General features: G+C 41.3%; 1 protein-coding gene across 1 annotated transcript in view; it reads right to left on the bottom strand.

Moving 5' to 3' along the window:
* Nucleotides 1-1,403: 1,403 nt before the first annotated feature.
* SLC35A5 (solute carrier family 35 member A5) overlaps nt 1,404-9,110 on the bottom strand; it is a 65,160-nt gene continuing 57,453 nt past the window's right edge. The window contains exon 9 of the transcript XR_001920907.2: nt 1,404-1,613. The gene's annotated coding sequence lies outside the window, so the exon portion shown is untranslated. The remainder of the gene's footprint in view (nt 1,614-9,110) is intronic.

The following is a 9,110-nucleotide window of genomic DNA, read 5'->3' as shown; positions in this document are numbered from 1 at the left end:
ATGGAATGCAAAGCATTGAACTGTTTGACTTTGTTTAAGCTAACTCATTTAACACCAACTGGAGCCAATATTTTTTTGTGGAGCATTTGGAAAGGAACTGTCATTCTTAAGATCTGCCACTGTAAGCTACAGAGGGATTCCAGATGATAAACTGTGGTGATGGAATGGTATTGATCTATCCTATTTGATCCAACAAGCTGATAAAATGAAGTTTATCAGATAGTCTAGTTCTGAGAGAGTCTGGTTCTTGCTTCCCAGTCAGCAGTCTTCATTTCCAGATTTTCATCTGAGGAACCCTCTTCAGATGAATTGCAACATCCCTAGTGTTTGAGAGCCACCAGCTTGCCATGGTTAGAAGCTAGAATAGAGGGTAACACAGTGACCACACTGTGAACTAATGTGTGAGCTGCACAGGGTACAACTTTAGCAACACAGGGTGGAGGTGTTAGACCAGCTCAGGCTCTAAAGCAGGCATGTGGCAGGTGAGCCTTCTAGAATTGAAATATGTCAGTCTACTAAACAGACATGGGTAGGACTCAAGGCAGACAGTAATGCTGAAGTGGCACACTAGCAATTGCCCCTTTTCTTCATCTGCAAAATGGATAGATTAACATATCATTATTTTTCAGTGAAGTTACCAGAATTTATGCATTAGTGTTCATCTGCTGCAGAAATTACGTCTTTCCTGTAGCTAAATAACAGCACCCAGTTAAGTGTCTTGTAGACTGACTAGGTAGCCAGAGCCAGGTGCAGAAGGGGACAATACACTGGTGATAGAGAAGAAGGGTTTTTTTTCTTGCATAGTAATTTCTTTTGATTGATTATTTTCTTAGTCGTGTTAGGCAATTTAGCCCAGTGATATATTTGGAGTTGAAAGGCTGTGACTTTTGTCTCCATTGTCTCAGTTTTGGCACATAGGGATAATGAGTTTCACTAACCCACAGTACATGTATTCATTGGCATTGGCTGCTGTTGACCATGGGAGTCAACCTGATTTCCTCATGCTCCTTTTTTGGAAACTTTCAAACAGGGATGAGGAAAATTAGCTGACTCTCAGTAAGCATTTTAAAAATCATTCTCTCACTGCTCCCTGCCCCAAATAAACAGCAGAAAAATTATACTTTGCCTAAGTCCTCAAAGAGCTTTGATTTTGCTCAGATGTTATGAAGGAACTTCATCATAACAGAAGTAGAATTAGTTTACATTCTTTCCTTTTTAATAAGGCATTGAAAATATTAACACTGGCTCAGCCTGAGTAGCATTTAATGTCAGCATCTCATCATTTGAGCCAAGTGCAATGCTGACTTCAAAAGCAAGCTACAGTTTAAAAAGCGGCTCCATAAAAATACTACTTACGTACTTCATGTTCATTATTGTTTATCTCTCACAGAAAAGAATAGGAATAGAGGCAGTTTATTCTTAATCTTTTATCTGCCAGCATTATGGTATTAAAAATATTGGAAATTCTACCAGAAATAAACTGGGAGAGGTCTGTTGGCAGCACGATGAAGGTGGCAAATGCTAACTCATCTTCCTGTAGCAGGAGTGTCTGAATGTCACTAAAAGAAGAAAAACTTCTCAGCAGCTCAGTTTTCTCCTCATCATGTCAAAATCTGCAAACACATAAAACGAAACCTCTTATTATGTCAGTGTCACCTTCTGCAGTTAACTGATGTTTAAAAGGATACATTTTAGAAGTACTAGCTTTCACCTTCACTCATCATCATTTGTTTTTGACAGAGGTAGTCAGGACAAGCAGCCTTTGTTCCTGTACTGTTTGTTACTGTAGGTAAAGTATCTTCCTACCCAACTTGGGATTATATATGACTCCATACTTTTATGGAATAGAAAAGAATGCACAAATTTTCAGATGAAAGGGTTGCCCACTCACCACTAAACAAACAAAGAAGCAATGAAAAGATATCAGGTCATTTTTCTTTTAGTCACCACCACTCACACCCCTCCTCAGCAGAGAGCACATCAGGCACGAACAGCCTACTACAGGAGAGTTCTGATAGAGGCTTTTATTTCATTAGTTGAGAAGATGAGGGCTACTTGCAAGTATTTTGAAGGTGGGTTGATCACTGTCAAAGATCACGACCTTTGCTTCCTTCTGCTGGGTAAAGTAGCAAAGGAAAAGGAATGAAAATAATTTGTGGGGATGCTTCCTGAAATAACCTACTTACCTGAGAGAGCCCTGTTAAATATTTTTAAGCTAGCACCAGCTAATTAAACAATTAAAGGTTGCAGATCTTGCCCTGAATATAGGGTCAGGTGCTGAAAGACTCTTTTGTAAGTGGTAAACTGCTGTGGCTAGACAGAAAGCAAACTACACGTGTGATCACAAGCCCTCAAAAAACAGTCCCTTGTAAAGGACTTTTAGAAAAGAAAAAAACAAACAGGGAGCCATTCAGTTTTCAAATCAGCTGGGAACAAATTTTCTTACTTTTGAACACCTTTTTTCCTGCCAAAAGCAACAAGATGAAAATGAAAAGGGTCTAAACCAGCTATTTCAGATCTGCGTAGTGCAGACCCACAGTCCTAGGTGACATCAAAAGCATGACTCCACATGATACTTCCTTTGCAAGGTGGCTGGAAAACAGATGAAAAAAACCAAAATCAAGTTTCACAACTTGGCAAAGAAAATTGTGATCTTTTAAAATGAAAGTTTGCAAGAGAGAAGAGAAAGAGAAATCAACAACAACCTGGATCCCAAAATGAGTGAGTTCAATTATCCATGCCTCAGCACTCTGCTTAAACTGAGGACCTTGGAGACAGATGATAGGAAATGTTCAAAAAATACAAGTGTTGGTCTGGAATAACTGGGCACTCTGACGGAAAAAATGGAAAAGCAAAACAAAGCAGCTGTATTGAAAGGACTCGTCTATACATGTGGGTGACATGCACCCCATGGCAGCAGAAAATAAGACTGTATAGGAGGTTATTTTCTTGTCCCATTCATCAATGTCTTAGATGAAGGGACAGATGCCTCCTCAGCAAGTTTGCTGACAGCACAAAGCTGGGAGGAGTGGCTGATACCCCAGAGGGCTGTGCAGCCCTTCAGAAGGACCTCAACAGGTTGGAGACAAGGGCAGAGAGGAACTTTCTGAAATTCAACAGAGGCAAATTCAGAGTCCTGCACCTAAAGGGAGGGCACCTAGAGGGTGGAGCCAGGCTCTTCTCAGTGGTGCCAGGCAACAGCACAAGAGGGAATGGGCACAAACTGATGCACAGGAAGTTTCACCTGAACATGAGGAAGAACTTCTTTACTGTGTGGGTGACTGTGCTTCCTCACTGGAGATATTCAAGAACCATCTGGATGCAATCCTGTGCAATGTGCTCTAGGGTGGCCCTGCTTGTGCAGGGAGGTTGGACCAGATAACCCAGTGGTCCCTTCCAACCTGACCCAGTCTGTGATTCTGTGATTCTGAGGTAACCAACTTCAAAGTATTTCCAATCTGAATAAACATCAAAGGATGAAACATTACTCGTGTACCATAATTATTATTAAAATGTTTTCTATCTGAAATCACCAACAAATTTCATTTTTATACCCTCTGAGTACTTAAATGAGATTTGAAAGTGCAGTTTTTACATTTGAAAATCATAGTTTTTTTCATTTTGAAAATTAGATTTTCAATGCAATGAATTCCCATCATGTGAGTCAGGAACACTTTAAAGTGACTCTTATAAAGTTCTTACAAGAACTTAGGGGTTTTCCAGCAAAATGAAACATTTAAACCAGGGCTGCTCTGGAAAGGATGCAGTTCCCTTCCATTACCATCCTCCATACCACCCTTTTTAAATAAGACCATCCTCAGATAAAAGGATATTCCCCTTTCTATTTATGCAAGATGCCTACTGAAATAAAGGGTTCTAGTATAGCCCTGCCTACCTATGATTTGTTTATCTAAGCATGTCCTATGCTTTCTAGGACCACAACTAAGCCCCAGTAGGATAGGTAAAGGCCTTCCTTCTGGCCTTCTTTCTGTGCAGGTCACTGAGAACAGAGATCTTTCTGCAAAGTCTTTTGTACTGGGCCTTGAAAACCTGTTCATTCTGCTCAAATGCTAATAATTCCATGTTGTTTTTCAGAGTTACCAGAGTTGTCCTTAAACAAAATCTCACTTCATTTTCCCTCTTTAGGCAGAAAGCCCAGAGCTAACTGAATGCATTCTCTCTCTTCTTCAGTGACTAAACGTAATGCTGATGTGTGCATATAATGTGGGAATCACGTTAATCATAGGCATACAGATTTCAAAGCCAAGAGTGCTGGTTGTGATGACCCAGTCTGATCCGCAGCGTAACACCAGGCATAGAATTTCTGTCAGTGATTTCTGCCTCAAGCCCATTATTTTGCACCTCAGTTCCCATCTGTATAAACTGCGCTGCAGCTTCCAGACACAGTGTTTGTTATGCCTCTCTCTGCTGCATAAAAGAGTTCTTTGTTCACAGAAACCTTCTACCACACTAAAGTCTTGTGGGCTCTGACCAAGCCACCTCTTCACCTTCTCTTTTCTGAAATGAATAGACTAAGCTTCTTATATCTCTACCCCAAAGATAAGGTTTCCAAGCTTTGAATTATTCTGCAGAAAGACCATAGACCTACGCTCTTGGTATCTCACAAAAATCCCAAAGATATGAAGCTCCTGCAGTACAGGCTCTTCAAAGGTCACACAGTTAATCATTCAGAAGTCAGTAATTTCAGCCTCCCAGTTGGATCGACAGCCTTTGCTTTGCCCCCAAGCATGTGTGTTATGTTTTTAGTTCTGATATTTCTCAGTTTATCCAATAGAATATCCCTGTGCACAAAGTAAGTTTTAAATGGATCTTAGCAGTTGCACACATGCAGGGCTCTGTGTCCATACACAGCACAAGGGCTCAGAAACTCCTTACACACTCATAGTAAACACAGGGCTTAAACTGAAAGTGGTAATAAGTAAGAAATATTTGAGCAATTAGGTGGGGTATCACAAGCAGTCTTGGCTGTTCTGGTTTAGACTTAGGCTTTTAGTTTGGTCTGTTACTGCTGACCTGGTCCTTTAAAAACCAAACTTGGCTGAAAGAGCTGCTCCCAGTATTTCCTGTTACCCTGCTTGACCTGTCATACTTGTGCCCCCATCAAATGCCAGCTTGCCAAATGTCCTGTTCCTGTAATTGCTAGCAAAACCGCATGCAATCCATGTCAAACTAGTCCTTGTTTTCATGGCAAGATTACAAGGTTTTGCAGCAATCTGATGTGACAGAGAGATCTCAAGTAGTTCTCAAACTTTAAAAGTACTAACATTGTCAATGGATTCATCAGGAAATTACTATTTAATACAGAATCCCCTTTACACAGTATCTTAGTATCTGTTTTGGACAGATGTATACAGATATATGCATGCACAACTCCAGATCTCAAAATCCTTGCACATAATTGCATTGTAAAAGTCACTGATTTTAAGAGAGCAAGTGAGATTTAGAAGTTTAACAGAGATGCTTAAGGGACATGGAAGTCCTTGAAGATGTCTAAGATATTAAGCAATCTGTAAGGGGTTCTTAAAATCACAGGGAAGCCAAAAGCAAAACTGTTATATAAATTGCTCTAATCAAGCTAATGAGAATTGAAAGCTCACTTTACAGAATAAATGTCAACTGTTTGCTTTCAAATGTTTTTTCAGGACTTTTTGTTTGCCAATTTCAATCATAGCTTCCATATTTTTTTAATAAATGAAAAAGTTATTCAACCCATGCCTCTTCCCAATATGCAGTTGCTTCTACCTGTTTATATTTACCACTTTCATATTTTTAAAAACTGGGAGCAGGAGGAGCAGCTTGGCAATAGAGCAAGCAAAACAGCATCAATATTTTTTACTAAAAACTGTTGATAAGGTTTTTTTTAACAGAATATATTGGTAAAAAATACTATTTTTTTAATATTTTTATCATTAAAAATCACTAGGCTGTAAATACAGCAAATCCTACAGCTTTAAGTTCTTATTTTGGGCTATCTGCAGACTCCAAAAATGTTCTAAGATTATTTTCACAGACAGTAAGACTAGACATGTCTCTTTTTCTTTTCTATAAATGCTGGGAGTCTCAAGCCCCTTTCCATGGTAGTAAATGGTCTAGATTTCTGACATACATTTGGCACTCTTAATATTTACTCTAAGTATAACATTACTATTTTCTTGCAAAAGTCTGAAACACACAGTCCATTGCCTGATTCCATACTGAGTGTGAGGTAATGCCTCTACCCACTGGTCAAGAAGAAACCTACGAACCAGAGAGATGCTTTTTCAGCAGAGTTGAGCTTGATGTTTTCATTTTCAACATGCTTTGCACTAAACATCACTAAAGCCCTTTCACTAATTCTGATTTTGTGATTTCTGCCACTGACAAGTAGAAGCAGAACCCAGCAGAGCAAAGTGATGTAGCATTAGGGTATTGTTTCAAAAGCAACATCTAAATGTGACGGCTGCTCCATTGTCTGGCTCTTTAAACCCAGCCTAGGATTTTCCTTATGGGACAGTGCTCCAGCAAAATAAATAAATTGGCTGTAGTCTAAACTCCAAAGCCCTCTATAAGATGTTATTGTGTTCCAGGCTAGGCAATAATAGGAGAGACATCACATTACAGCAGACGTACACTTCTGCACTTTTGGAAAGATCAAAGCTTGCCTTGTCTGCAATAACTTTGGGTAGATACAAGATGGCTTGAGCCAGCATGGTCTAAAACACAGTAGGGGAAAATGTCATCAACACCCTATGGGGTAATTTAAATGCCAATTTCTTCTTATTGCCTCACTGACTGAAAAGCCTGAAAAGCAGCATAATTGCATGGCAGCTGGTAAGTACATCAGTGGTGGGGGGAAACAGCAAGTGGAGGAGGAAGCACCATAGAAGGGCTTATACCTCTGGGAACTCTGGAAAATGGAGAGAGGAAAGAGGTAACATGTTCAGGTTTAAATTATTTAAAAAGCATACGTTCCCCACATTTTCTACACATTAACCTCAAAACCAAATACTCCACCAAATCTTTTTTATTTTTACAAAATGACAAGTTGGGCAGAGGCCATTCAGTCCAAGTGAAGCAGCTATTACCTGATGCCAAATACTTTCCCATGGAAATCTCCGTGTAGATCATTGGTCCTGACACTCCATTACCTCCGAACAATGCCTACATACATTGAGGTAAGGAGCTTGATGTTTTCTTCATCTTCTTTGCATCTTCTGCCACTAGTTCTGACAGAAATCGATTGAGAAGAAGGTTTATACTAACTTTATCCAATTGTGGGGCTGAAGCCCAGGTCATGCCTGGAGGTCCTTTTCCCCCTGCCCCTTCCAGCAGGGCAGGCTGTGTGGTGGCCAGCAGAGTTAGGGGCAGAAGTGAGCTGCTGCCTTTTCCCACAGCCTCCCAGGGATGGCACAATATGGTTGTAACAGATTGGACACACTGCCAAAGCATGCACTGACTGAGACTCAGTGCCCTTTAAAAATGTCACAATTTAACCTTTACAAGCAACCCTTAACTTCTGATTTGCCTCAGCTTGAAGATATTGGCTTTGGACACAGAAATGTTTCAAGAGCTCAGCACACACACTCCCCAGGCAGACACTGCTCCCTTGAAGGGATTGTCCCAGTGCCTGTTGGGCTACAGTGCTCCTAGAAAAGCTGCAGCCCCAGGACAGTCAATGCTCGGGACGATGGGAGAGTCACAGCCACAGACTAAGGAGTGAGGGGCTGTTAGGGGGACTCTGGGCTGGCTGCCTGGCTACAGGCAGGGAGCAAGATGGACCTGGAGGGGGTTCCTGAGGGCTGCCAGCTTCTCCACAGGAAACCTTGGCTGCATTTTCTGCTGTCCTACATGACTCTCAGTGGGCTGTAAATCAGGATGTTAATGCAGAAGCAGCATGTGGTCCTGTACAGACAGAGGAGGAACTCAGCCTCTTCTTCCTCATCAGGGACAGTAATGCCTCCAGAAAGTCAATCGCAGGATGATTGTAGCTTGCTCAAAGACACTGAGTAGTCAAGCAGGACATATGATTTAACACTCATTTCTTCTCCTCTTGCCTCCAGTCTGTTTCATTCAGGGTCAGGGGTTGATCTCACACAATATTACAGTGTTGGTCCTGCCTCATCAGGCAGCTAACATAGGTAGCTGACACATGAGGTCTGATTGCCTCATATGTCTTCAGTCGATTTCTTTCAAAACAACTAGTTATACTAGTTCAAAGATGCAAAAATGTGTGTAGCACAGTGTATTCTTCCAAAGTATGAGGTCTTACTGCTGATTTGCTGCTCCCTGGTGAACACGTATAAAACATCAAATGTGTTTGTCATGCAGCATTACACAATCAGTCCTGGACCCTGCAACTGAAACATACTGTCCCTTCCATATTGCAGCTATCCTACGATAGCTAAGAGGTAATATTTCATCCAGCTCAACACTGGATGAAATATCCCACTCTTTCTTTAGTGCTTAACTGCAGCCACAGATAGAACTGAGTTATTTGTAGAAGAGTGATAATTGCAATTCTTCTTATTATATATACTATTTCTCCTGCAGCATTTTCCTGCTCTTCTGTGCACTGGTGTGGCCTCACCTCGAGTCCTTTGTGCAGTTTTGGGTACCACAATATAAGAAAGATATAAAGCTTTTAGAAAGTGGCCAAAGGAGGAATACAAAGATAGTGAAGGGCCTTGAGGGGAAGCTGTATGAGGAGTAGCTGAGCTCACTTGATCTGTTCAGCCTGGAGAAGAGGAGATAGAGGGGAGACCTCATGAGGGGAAGCAGAGGGGCGGGTGCTGACCCCTTCACTCCTGTGACCAGTGACAGGACCCATGGGAATGGCCTGAAGTTGTGTTAGGGGAAGATTAGGTTGAATATCAGAAAAAAGTTCTTCACCCAGAGAAGTGGACAGTGGAACAGGTTCTCCAAGGAAGTGGTCACAGCACCAAGCCTGACAGAGTTCAAGAAGTGTTTGGACAATGCTCTCAGGCAGATGGTGTGATTCTTGGAGTGGTCCTGTGGAGGGCCAGATGTTGGACTCAATGATCCTTGTGGATCTTTTCCAACTCAGCTTACTCTGTGATCATTTGGGGTTCCAGTAACGGAAAAGAATCTTG

The sequence above is a fragment of the Manacus vitellinus genome, unplaced genomic scaffold (assembly GCF_001715985.3).
Source record: "Manacus vitellinus isolate BGI_N305 unplaced genomic scaffold, ASM171598v3 scaffold_28_pilon, whole genome shotgun sequence".
Lineage (NCBI taxonomy): Eukaryota > Metazoa > Chordata > Aves > Passeriformes > Pipridae > Manacus > Manacus vitellinus.
This window is presented reverse-complemented; position numbering and strand designations above follow the sequence as displayed.